This window comes from Cibotium barometz, chromosome 51 (genome assembly GCF_041138505.1).
Source record: "Cibotium barometz isolate CiBa-2024 chromosome 51, ASM4113850v1, whole genome shotgun sequence".
NCBI classification, from domain to species: domain Eukaryota; kingdom Viridiplantae; phylum Streptophyta; class Polypodiopsida; order Cyatheales; family Cibotiaceae; genus Cibotium; species Cibotium barometz.
Genome location: NC_141096.1, coordinates 27,466,177 through 27,479,010, shown reverse-complemented (window position 1 = coordinate 27,479,010; position 12,834 = coordinate 27,466,177). Strand labels below are relative to the sequence as shown.

The following is a 12,834-nucleotide window of genomic DNA, read 5'->3' as shown; positions in this document are numbered from 1 at the left end:
CTAGCCGTGTTTGGTCAAGAGGGAAAGTCTTGGAGAAGCATCCTGTATAAGGGCTGCATTTGTGGGGCCATTGTATGCAGTTGGGGTATCACATCTCATGGGGGCAATCTTCCTTTGTCTGGGAGGATGAAAGCTGGGACCTCATCTGCAAATTATTCAACAGTTAATTGGAAGGCCTCTCAATTTTGTTGTGGTATGTTGGCTTCAAAGTATTTACTTGATATAATGTAATTCAAAGAAGGGGAAAAAGAGACTTTTTGTAAAGGGCAGCTTTTGTTATTGTTCCTGAATGGCTTGACTCTAAGGTTGCAATTAACCTAAAGAGAGCGAGATTCGTTTGGCGCCCTAATAGGGCGGGCAATAATATATCTTCTCCGTGACCCGTTCAAAGAGCCGACCAGGGGGAGGCGAGGGGAGAGCGTAGCGGATCAGCTCGATGGCTCAGCATGTTGAGGTGGAGTGCGAGCGGAGGATTAAAATGTCGTAGAACAACCATTGGAAAGAGGCGTTCACGCAACACGAATTTGTGCATACTCAGAGTGTGTGTGTGTGAGAACTACCTATTCTTATTTTGTAGTGTTCCAAGTTTGCGGCCTTCAGAAATAAGTCACGTGTCTTTAAGCGGATATATAAGTTTCCTCACGTCAGTGCACTAATCCGATCCAGTGAAACGCTTGCTGCATTGCTTGTGGTTTGTTCAATTTGTTTAGAAAATCAGAGACCCTTATCCCCGTAGTGCCTTCTAGTACCTCAGCAGAGACCCCGTTACCATCATCTCAGCCCGCTAATATGAGCGCCTCTGTTGGGGATCCTTCTACCGCTAGCACCAATGGTAAAGCCACGTCAAGCGAGGTAAGTAGCCGATTGGCAAGTGTGTGGAAGGAAATTCAAGGGGAGAACAAGTGGAAGGGGCTCCTGGATGTGGAGCCCATCGATCCAACCCTCCGTGCGGAGATCATCCGCTATGGTGAACTTGCACAAATAAACTACGATGCGTTCGACTTCGACACTCACTCGATCTATTTCGGCAGCAGCAAATATGCTGCCCGGCATCTTTTCGGGCAGGTCGACAAAGAGAACTGCGGCTACGAGGTGATCAGGTACCTCTTCGCCACTTTGGACATCAAGTTGCCCAAGTTCCTCCTCATGTCAGAGAGAGATGCATCAGAGCGGTGGAGCGGAGACTCCAACTGGATCGGCTACGTCGCAGTGGCAAACGACCAAAAGACAAAACGGCTGGGTAGGAGAGACATCGTCGTCGCATGGAGGGGCACAGTGATGCAGACGGAATGGGTATCTTATGCTTATGCATTATGTTTTTATGCATATGGATTTATGTAAAAACCTTATGAATTAAGTTTAATACATATGCATAAAGCTTAATGCATATGGCTTATGCATTAAGCTTTATGCATATGTATTAAACTAATGTCTTATGCATTAAGCTTTATGTATAAGGCTTTTTAATTACATTTTATGTATAAGCTAAGGCTATTCACCAAAATGAACATACTTCCTTTCATGAGAGAAGAAGAAGAGTAAAGAAAAGAGAGAATGCAAGGCTCGGTTTGGGGAGTAGCACTTAGCCAACCCTAAAGAGGGTGAATAATGGTTGTCCTCTCCATGCTCGTATAGGTATAGCCAAAAGCATAGGCTCAATATTGTAAGAAAACTTTTATGAAGATCATGTATCACTTCTTATTATGAATACAATATAGTTTTTGCAAACTTATTTTCATCAAGTATATCATTGTTTTTTCTAGTTTGTATCATCAGTTTCTTTGTAAATGTATCAGAAAGAACCTTGGGGGCCTAGGGGAGCAGTGCTAAAATAGTGCGAATTTTGAGCCTGCACTGTTGCTTTAGAGCCCAAATTCGCACTATTTTGGCACAGCTTCCCGAGCTCCAGAAGCAATTCTGATGCATTGGATGACAAATAATGTATTTTTACACATGATGAAAGGTGTTTTCATCTTGTAAACTATTGTTTCTCATAATCAGTGTACTCAATTTCTTTGTAAATACATCAAAAATGACCCTCAGAGCCTGGAGGAGGACCAGTGCTAGAACAACGCAAATTTTGAGCCTGCACTGCCGCTGTAGAGCTCAAATTCGCAATATTCTGGCACAGCTTTCCCAGCCCTCCAGGAGCAATTTTGATGCATTGAATGACAAACAATGTTTTTTTACATATGATTAAAGGTGTTTTTATCTTGTAAACTATTGTTTCTCATAAATCAGTGTACTCAACTTCATTATAAATGCATCAAAAATGATCCTGAGTGGTTGGAGGAACAGTGCGAGAACAGTGTGAATTTTGAGCTCGCATCGTCGCCGCTGTGCAAAGCCCAAATTTGCACTATTCTAGGATAACTTTCCCTACCCTCCAGGAGCAATTCTGATGCATTGGAAGACAAATAATGTAATTATCACTTCCCATATCTTTTATGCTTACCTCTATACATGAAATTTAATTATGCTAAAAGTAACACTTTTATAATAAAATAATCATCTTTTATGCATACCTCTATGCATGAAATTCAATTATGCTAAAAGTAACTCTTTTATAATAAAATAATCATCTTCTATGCATATCCCTATGCATGAAATTCAATTATGCTAAAAGTAACTCTTTTATAATAAAAAAAGCATCTTCTATGCATATCCCTATGCATGAAATTCAATTATGCTAAAAGTAACTCTTTTATAATAAAATATTTATCTCTTATGCATACCTCTGTGCATGAAATTCAATTATGCTAAAAGTAACTCTTTTATAATAAAATAATCATCTTCTATGCATACCTCTGTGCATGAAATTCAATTATGCTAAAAGTAACTCTTTTATAATAAAATATTCGTCTCTTATGCATACCTCTATGCATGAAATTCAATTATGCTAAAAGTAACTCTTTTATAATAAAATATTCGTCTCTTATGCATACCTCTATGCATGAAATTCAATTATGCTAAAAGTAACTCTTTTATAATAAAATAATCATCTTCTATGCATACCTCTATGCATGAAATTCAATTATGCGTAATATAAAAATTAATTTTTCTAGGATTACAATGAATATCTTTCAATTAATCTAGGATGATAATTCCTAGAATATGGTAGGAAGTCCTCTTTTTATGCTTTGAATGAAATTATTTTATGCGTAATTTTTATAAAAATTTTGCCATAGCTCCGTTGCTATGACTGATAATTCTCAATTTTTCTAAGGGATAAAGCTTATCTTTAAGGAAATAATTTGAATGATCCCTAATTGGATCATTAATCTCTAATGGATTGAATCATCAATATTCATGAAATACATAAACTAAAAGCATAGAAAAAAGCCATTAATTTGGCCTCAAGCATAGATTAATCTTGGATTAAGAAAAAGCTTTATGAAAAGCTTCATTTGGATTGAGAAAGGGTCATGAGTATGACCATTTCTTGAGTGAGAGAGAGAAATTTCATAAAAACCATTTGAATTAAGCATAAATGGAAATTTTTGTAATTCTTAACTATTATTAATCTATTAACTTCAATAGCATTCATCAATTTATGTAACTCTTCACTACCATTCATCAATTAACTTCAATAGCATTCAAAAACCATTCCAATTAAGCTTCTCAAGCTTGAGAGGGGTTGAGAAGAGAGAAGCATTGAGAAATTATAGAAAAGATCAAAATTCACCATTTACCTTACAAATTGGTTGATTCTTTGTTCACGGTAGAGGCCCCCAACCAATCAATTGGTTAAGTATGTTGATGGAGCCACCAATGGGGATTGAAGAAAGAGGGAAGCTCCAATTTCTTCAATTTGGAGAGAATTTTAGAGAATAGTAGAAACTAGCATTATTTCAGCGTAACTCTAGTATAGTAAAATTCTTCTCCTTTTTTTTCAAAGGACTCATGTTCTATTAGTAGGAGAGGGAAGCTCTAACCAAAGCTAAGTGAATTCTAGAATTTTCTAAATTCAGTTTGGTTGAATTTGGACTAGATTTGGACCTAGTTTAGTTACTTTTTGATTCGGTTTGGTTCCATTTTGATTTGGTTTGGTTCAAGAGAGAGGAGAGATAAAAATATCACATTATTTTTGAGTTTAAAACTCATTCAAGCATGTGAATTATGCACCTCCTTTAAAGAACTCCCCTTCCTTACATATGTGTCAAAAAATATCTCATATTTTAAAAATTGCACAGTTTTTTTTACTAATAAACCTTGTACATTTTCAACTCTTCATCTTGTGTGAGCATTTACTCATTTTTGGATACCCAAAATATCTCATATTTTTAATATTGCTCATAGTTTTTTACTAATAAACCTTGTACATTTTCAACTCTTCATCTTGTGTGAGCATTTATTCATTTTTGGATACCCAAAATATCTCATATTTTTAATATTGCTCATAGTTTTTTACTAATAAACCTTGTACATTTTCAACTCTTCATCTTATGTGAGCATTTACTCATTTTTGGGTATCTTCTTTTACAAATTGGATTTATCTCCTCCCTACACATGGATTGATGCTATTGGCCCATAGGAACCTTAATTGGACCATAATCCAAAAATTTCTGAAAATCTAGACCCTTAGGCTAAGGTCCTTCATACTCATTTCCAATTAATTCCAATTGCACATTGGAAAGTTCTTTTTGAATTTTTGTTTCAGGGAAACTTATTTTAATAAGATGAGAAATTTTTCTATCTACAAATATTCAAAATCTAAATATTCTCTCTCTAGAATATTCTCTTTCTCTAAGTCAAAATAGTTAGAAACAAGGTCTTTTATATTTCTGAAGAGGAGATTGATTACAGGGGAAGATGCTAGACATTTTGAGAGGCTGGGGAGGAATCTTACATTCTCTCCCACTTGAAAAACGCGAGATGTCCTTATCTCGCAAACTTGGGATAATTTCGCAAGATGCACGAACATGAGACTTAGAGAAAAATTTAATTAAGATTAACCACCAAATAAAAAAGTCTCAAAGAGAGTAAGGGTCAAGACAAGAACAAGATTTAAACTTTATTCATTCTTGGAACATATACAGTAAAGATAGAAGAACTCTTTACACTTCCATAAGTCCGTCCATCATATGATCACAAAAGCAGCACTCACAAGCTGCGCACGTATAAGGTAACTCACCTATGGGAATAATTCTGTTGGTTATTGCCGCACCTATCTCAGTGATATGAGGTGATCTAACAAAAGGACCTATGAGAGGCAAGCCAAAAACGGGGTAAAGGCATATCTTCTGATGAGGAAGAAAACACGCCAGTAAGAAGACCCGCTCAGAAAAACCAAGATGCCTTGATCTCATGATGCAGTAGTATCGGGGACCCAAATCCAAGGCTTCAATAACCATGGCCAAGCGGACATTGTTACGAAAGTGCTGCTGACCCCAGGGTGTTACCCTAGTTATGTCTTGATAGGTCCGCCATTTGGTCTAAGCTACCGAATTTCCCAAGTGAGGAAAAAGTGAGCGCTCATACTGTTCTATAAAATCTTTCTTCACAGACTCGCTTGCGTCTTGAAGGTGAGAAATCATCATGGATAAAACTAATTCCTATTGCCAAGCCATGAAGGAGATTAAGAAGAAGGGAGATCGATGGAAGTAAGATTACTGTGAGCGACACGTAAAAGTTACGACTTATATAAAGGAAGGAGCTAGCGTAACTTAGAAGCCAACGGTATCTTGCCACTGAATTTTTTTCGTCTTTCCATGATTTGGGTTTGGCACATATTTCTATGAAATACATTAAGAACTTTGAGATGAGGAGGTAAAAGAAACTTGTAGGCTAAGTCACCTACTTTCATTGAATTCAGATATAAGGCTCACAATATCTGGGGGTTAACTTCTTATACTCCCCAAGAGATAAAGAACTTCTTTTGGGCCGTACTCGAATGAAAACCAAAACCTTGGTATCCAAAACACCGATTTTCACTTCTGAACTCATTGTTCTGAATCCTTAAAACAGGCGTGACTCCTGAGAAGTATTCTAGGGAGAGGGTCTTTCTTTTTTAAACAGAATATTTCTTTTATTTTAGAGAGGGAATAATTATAAGATCAAAAAGGGAGATTCTTACTCCTGTATACCTCGAAGGCTGGGGAATCTTACATTCTACCCCACTTAAAAAAGTGCGAGATGTCCTCATCTCGCAAGGTAGAGGACGACTCTTTTTCTTAAGATCCAATTTTATTCTGGGGTTCCTTATATTCTGGTCAATGCAACAGAATACTGGGATAAATATCCCTTATATAGAACTCATCATTAGTTAACAATTCATTCAGATCATACCATTCATATCTTTAACATAATAATGGTCCATTAGACCGAAAAAATTTCCTTCTGAACATTCCTCCACGGGAATTTCAGTCAAGTAAGTTCTCAATTTGTAATCCCTTAACTTGATCTACCGGTCAAGTGTTAACAGTAACAATTTGACAGCACAACCCACTAATCTCATAGTGATTTGCTGAAATCATTATCATCATTCTAGTTATGAATATCATCACAGGAACTCGTCCCATTCATCCTCATTGTGATTTTGTTCAGGTTATTATATTTCTACTAAATTTTAAAAATCATCATTTTTCAATCAGCATCCAAATCAATTCATCAATTCCCAAACAGAATTAAAAATCATATCAACCACATTCGAAATCATCATCTGGATAGCATTAACGCTTATAATTGCAAGTCTTAGATTTACTCGTATATACTGTCAGTATAGAGCTGCAGTTATACTCTCGGTATATACGGGTAGTCACGGCCCTTGGAATTATAAGGAAATACCATCATGTCTAGGCCTCAAGCAAGTCAGGGATTCTATATAATTGCGGTACTTCCATCTGAAGACCCAATTATCAAATTACGAATTTCAATTTGAATATCAAATTGTATGACTTATATCACACAATTACAACCTTTTCGTGTTCCTTGATAAATTTTTGACATATTTATCTTCTCAGTTGATCTTTATTAGCCGAATGGCTCTGATACCAACTGTGAGATCCCTGTTCCCACCAAGCAACAGATTCGGGGTACTAGCAGCAGAAGTACCTAAAATATCTCATATTTTTAATATTGCTCATAGTTTTTTACTAATAAACCTTGTACATTTTCAACTCTTCATCTTGTGTGAGCATTTATTCATTTTTGGATACCCAAAATATCTCATATTTTTAATATTGCTCATAGTTTTTTACTAATAAACCTTGTACATTTTCAACTCTTCATCTTATGTGAGCATTTACTCATTTTTGGGTATCTTCTTTTACAAATTGGATTTATCTCCTCCCTACACATGGATTGATGCTATTGGCCCATAGGAACCTTAATTGGACCATAATCTAAAAATTTCTGAAAATCTAGACCCTTAGGCTAAGGTCCTTCATACTCATTTCCAATTAATTCCAATTGCACATTGGAAAGTTCTTTTTGAATTTTTGTTTCAGGGAAACTTATTTTAATAAGATGAGAAATTTTTCTATCTACAAATATTCAAAATCTGAATATTCTCTCTCTAGAATATTCTCTCTCTCTAAGTCAAAACAGTTAGAAACAAGGTCTTTTATATTTCTGAAGAGGGGATTGATTACAGGGGAAGATGCTGGACATTTTGAGAGGCTGGGGAGGAATCTTACACGTGCAGGCCAAGCACCATGCCTATGGGGAGCATTGGTCTGCAACCATTCAAGCCGAGCATGACTTTTTGCAGCCTTGCGTGCCTCTTGCGCAAGCTTTGATTGTTGGGACCTACATGATGCTCTTTGTTATCCCACAATTGGCCACCCTATTTGGTTTCTTTTAGGCCCAAAGGTCCTTCCTAGCTATCTAAAATATTTATATTTCTTTAAATTTTATCTTTGCTTGGGAAACTTCTCATGCTTAGAATTAACATTGTTAGGGACATGACCACTATATGAGCAACTACAGGGCAAACATGAAGATTATCTTTTAGCATAGACTTTTCATTATCATTATTCTCTTCAATGAATGAAATAGAGGATATATATCATGGACTATATCAAACCGTGAGCTCTTCTCAACATAGGCTTGATAACATTCATATAAAAATATCATTTCAGATTTTAGAAGGAATTGATCTATCTAAGTAATCAAAGTCTCACCATCCATACATATTTTGATAACTATCCTAACATTAGTTTTAAAAAGCCCATCATTTAAAAAATAATAATTGATTAGTAAAAAAGCCTTCACCTTCATGAATATGAACCTTAATGGAGATTATTTATGGACCTTAGCCAACCTATGGAGACTCTAGCTCTCTGAAAGAACATATTGACTTGGAGAGATTAGCATTCTTGGAATTTATTTATGGACCTTAGCCAACCTATGGAGACTCTAGCTCTCTGAAAGGACATATTGACTTGGAGAGATTAACATTCTTTGAAGTGTAGCTCTTATAATAAAAGGTTGTATAATGGATGTAGCTACATTTTAAAAAGGGGCAAAAGAAGAGGTAGGGGGCACAATTGCTTCCTTAGAAGTAGAGGTGGATGGAGGGTTTCGCTTGTTTGCTTGAATGGGAGAGAGGTATCTTTGAAGCCTTCTTTCAAAAAATTTGATAATAGAAACGCTACTATGCAAAATAGTCACATTTGGTGACTTTGAACAAGCTCTTGAAATGGAGACATTTGAAGTTCCCAACATATTCATCCACATCAACTTGCATATAGAGTTGGGAAGTAAGACACAATGCTCCTTCACTCATCGATGTTTGGCACTGCACATTGATCGGCAGAAATTGTGCCGAATAGGGTTTTTTTTTACAACAGACATAGTGCAAACAACCAGAGCAACATGGAGGTGTAGAAGGGAAACATGAAGATTATCTTTTAGCATAGACTTGTCATTATCATTATTCTCTTCAAAGAATAAAATAGAGGGTATATATCACTAACTATATCAAAGCTTGATCTCTTTAACATAGGCTTGATAACATTCACAAAAATATCATTTCAACTTTTAGAATGAATTGATCTATCTACGCAATGAAAGTCTCATCATCCGTAAGACAACCGTCCATACATAAATTGATAACTTTCCCAACATCACCTTTAATAAGCTCATCATAAAAATAAAGTGTTAATTGATCAGTAAAAAAGCCTTCCCCTTTATAAATTGGAATATTAATGGAATCTATTTATGGACCTTAGCCAACCTAATGGAGACTCTGGCTAAAGGAAAGCACATATTGCCTTAGAGAGTTTAACATTCTTTGAAGTGTAGCGCTTATGATAGATTGTACTATGGATGTAGCTACATTTAAAAAAGGGGAAAAATAAGAGGTAGGGGTCAAAATTGCTTCCTTAGGAGTATAGGAGGATGGAGGGTTTTCCTTATTTGCCTACACGGGAGATGAGGCATCTTTGAAGCCTTCTTTAAAAAAATTTGATAATAGAAACACTACTTTGCAAAATAGTCACATTTGTTAACTCTGAAAGCAAGCTTCCGGGATGAATGGGCGGAGAAAGCAATTGGCTATGGGAGTGAAGAAGAGATTAGCAAAAGGGGAAGGGAGAGGGAATTGCCCCACAAGTAGGATTGCTAGTTCTAGATAACCTACATGATGCTCTATGTTATCCCACAATTGGGCACCCTATTTGGTTTCTTTTAGGCCCTCTTCTCCATAGGCCCAAAGGCCCTTCCTAGCTATCTAAAATATTTATATTTCTTTAAATTTTATCTTTGCTTGGGAAACTTCTCATGCTTAGAAATAACATTGTTAGGGACATGACCACCATGAACAACTTGAGGGCAAACATGAAGATTATCTTTTAGCATAGACTTTTCATTATCATTATTCTCTTAAATGAATGAAATAGAGAGTATATATCAATATCAAACCCTGAGCTCTTCTCAACATAGGCTTGATAACATTCATAAAAAATATCATTTCAAATTTTAGAAGGATCCACATCATCACTTTTCTAGAAAAAAAAAGGAGTTTTGGATGAACCTTATGTATCTTACATTAAAACCCCCACATGTGACATACTGTTAGAAATGTTGGCTATATATATAGAGACATTCTATATATAGCCAACAAGAAATCCCTTTAAAGTAGATTCTAAATCTACCACCTTTGAAAAATATGGACTTTATATGCTAAAGTTACACCTTCACTAGTAAAAGGTAGATTTCCAATGATTGTGGCATCCATGTAAATGCTGAGGCTGAACCTTCAAGTAGAGGGGTGCTCAAAAGGAGTTTCGGCACTGCAAGAAGTTGCTTTTAGGATCCTTTGTTGAGTGACTCTATTGAGACCTTCTAGAAGTCTACTTAGACAAGCAGGGTGGATAGCTCCCCTTTTGGTGGATAGCTCCCCTTTTGGTAGTTATGTACCTTCTCAAGTGCACCTTCTACTCCATAAGGTATGAACAATAGAGGTCTCAGAGGATTGATTGACTGTTGGGACTGGTCTCAATAGTGGGAAAAAACTAGACCAAATGGAAGAGGAGTTTAGACTACTTCCGAGAGAAAGGAAACTGGTAACTAGTAAGATAGGTGTTGGGCAGAAGTGCAAAAAGAATGGGTCTCTACAACCTTTCATAAGACCTATTAGATAAATGAGTGGGTTTGGTCTAATGGAGTCAAGTTGGATAAACAGGCACCCATGGTTCTATATATGGAACTAAGAAGGAGTGAGGTGAATGTAGAATACTGGAATAAAATCTAGATGTGAAAGGATGGAACTCTAGCATCTAGAGGAAGAAAGTGGAAGATAATTAGGGAAGAAAATATTCCAGTTTAAGCCGAAGTATTCTTGTGGAGAGTATGCATGTGCGACCTCCCTATTGGGCTCACTGCAACAAACAAAGAGCCATGAAAATTACAAAATATCCATAAATGCAAAAAACACTCACGCGATTGTAGGCGCAGCCATATACGTGGCTATAGGAGTGCATATAATCGCGTGTAGACTAGCACATATACTACATCGCGTGGCTATACCATCATCCTCTTGTAGTGACTTAAGCTATTATAGAGGAACTTCACTTCTGGATACTATCCTAGGTGGAAAACTATTATGCAAGATGGGAGGCATGCCTTTTGGGAATGTCCAGCTATTATATCAAAGGAACATGGGGCAGAATTGGGAAATGGGTCTCAAGAAGCATAGAGGTGCAAGGGTATTGGGGGGATTGGGTCCTTGGTAGATTGGGAGTGCTGCTAGGGCTTTAGATTTGTTCTTTAACATAATCAGATTCTGTTGCCCATGGGAGATATGGAATTATATAAACATTTTAATTTTTTAGAAAGAGACTAGTCTTGGGGTAGATGTGCTAGAGTTGATGTATAAATGTGTACATATGTGATGGGACAATATGTTATGTTAATAAATTGAATGATGATACTGTGCTATAGTTAATTCAAGCCCTTCAAGTTGGGATAAGATGATCTTTTCTATAGTGTGGGAGACTCTTGTACATACTAGGCCATCCTAACTGTTGTCATCATATAGGGATACTCAGGGCTTGATGTGAAAGCAAAGCAGCCTAACTTTGGGCCAAAAACAAGGAGGTGGTACCTGAAAGAGAAGTAGCCAAACTATACTTTTATGGCATTCATTGAGAACCCCCCCGGAACTAGGCTAGCCGTGTTTGGTCAAGAGGGAAAGTCTTGGAGAAGCATCCTGCATAAGGGCTGCATTTGTGGGGCCATTGTACTATGCAGTTGGGGTATCACATCTCATGGGGGCGATCTTCCTTTGTTTGGAGGGATGAAAGGTGGGACCTCATCTGCAAATTACTTAACAACAGTGAATTGGAAGGCCTCTGAATTTTGTTGTGGTATGTTGGATTCAAAGTATTTACTTGATATAATCGAATTCAAAGAAGGGTTGTGTTAGTAGGAAAAAGGGACTTTTTGTAAAAGGCAACTTTTGTTAATATTAATATATAACTATTGTTCGTGAAAGTGGCAATATATGGCTTGACTCTAAGGTTGCAATTAACCTAAAGAGAGCGAGATTTGTTGGGCACCCTAATAGGGCAAGCAATAATATATCCAATGCTTTACTAATGACTCTCTACACTTCTTGAGGGTTAAAATGACAATCTGAGACAAGTATTATTCATTATACAGGAATTTACTGAGGCTTCTAGGTCTAGATGCAACATACATTAGTTCAAGATAATCAGCTTAACTAAAGACAATCAATTTGACTTGGAGAGATGGGGGGGTGAGGTAATTAGGAGGTGCCAAATAATTAGACATCTGGGAGTTCCTTTTAATGTGGAGGTGAAAAAAAATAGCTAACTAACTGGGCCCTAGAGAGATTTATCTAGAAGCTAAAGAAATGGGAGGGGATTAGGGTTTCCTTCCATGATAGGGTGACTATTTGTAATGTTGTTTTAAATTCTTACATCATGTTTTTGTGCCCAGTGTTGGATTTCGGTAAGTGTCATTGGAAGACATGATTATAGGGCTTATAAGGGAATTTTTGTGTAGAAATGGGAGGATCGGTAGGAAAGTGGTATCTTGGCTTGTGTGGGACAAGCTGGCTATGTCCAAGAATGAAGGAGGCATTATCATCCTACACTTACCCACTCATGCTATAGCCAAGATAGTTATGTTCCTAAAAGGTGACATCCGCCACGGTGATAAGAGAACTACTGGAAGAAATTCATGTCCTTATAAAAGCTAGATGGCTGGGGCTAGGCTAGAAAGACCACCTGCTATCTTATGCTCCCTTGAGAATTATAGGTTCTCCTTTTTGTAAGTTCCTATGTGGGAAATGGAAGGAAGTGTTGGGGTTGGTGTTTTGGGATGGCTACTCGAGAGTCATAGGAAATTCTTTGTTTAGCCTAGGGT

The 12,834-nt window shown here is 36.9% G+C and overlaps 1 pseudogene; it reads left to right on the top strand.

Moving 5' to 3' along the window:
* The first annotated feature begins 789 nt into the window (after positions 1 to 789).
* Positions 790 to 1,341, top strand: LOC147609489 (phospholipase A1-Igamma1, chloroplastic pseudogene; annotated as a pseudogene).
* Positions 1,342 to 12,834: the final 11,493 nt, after the last annotated feature.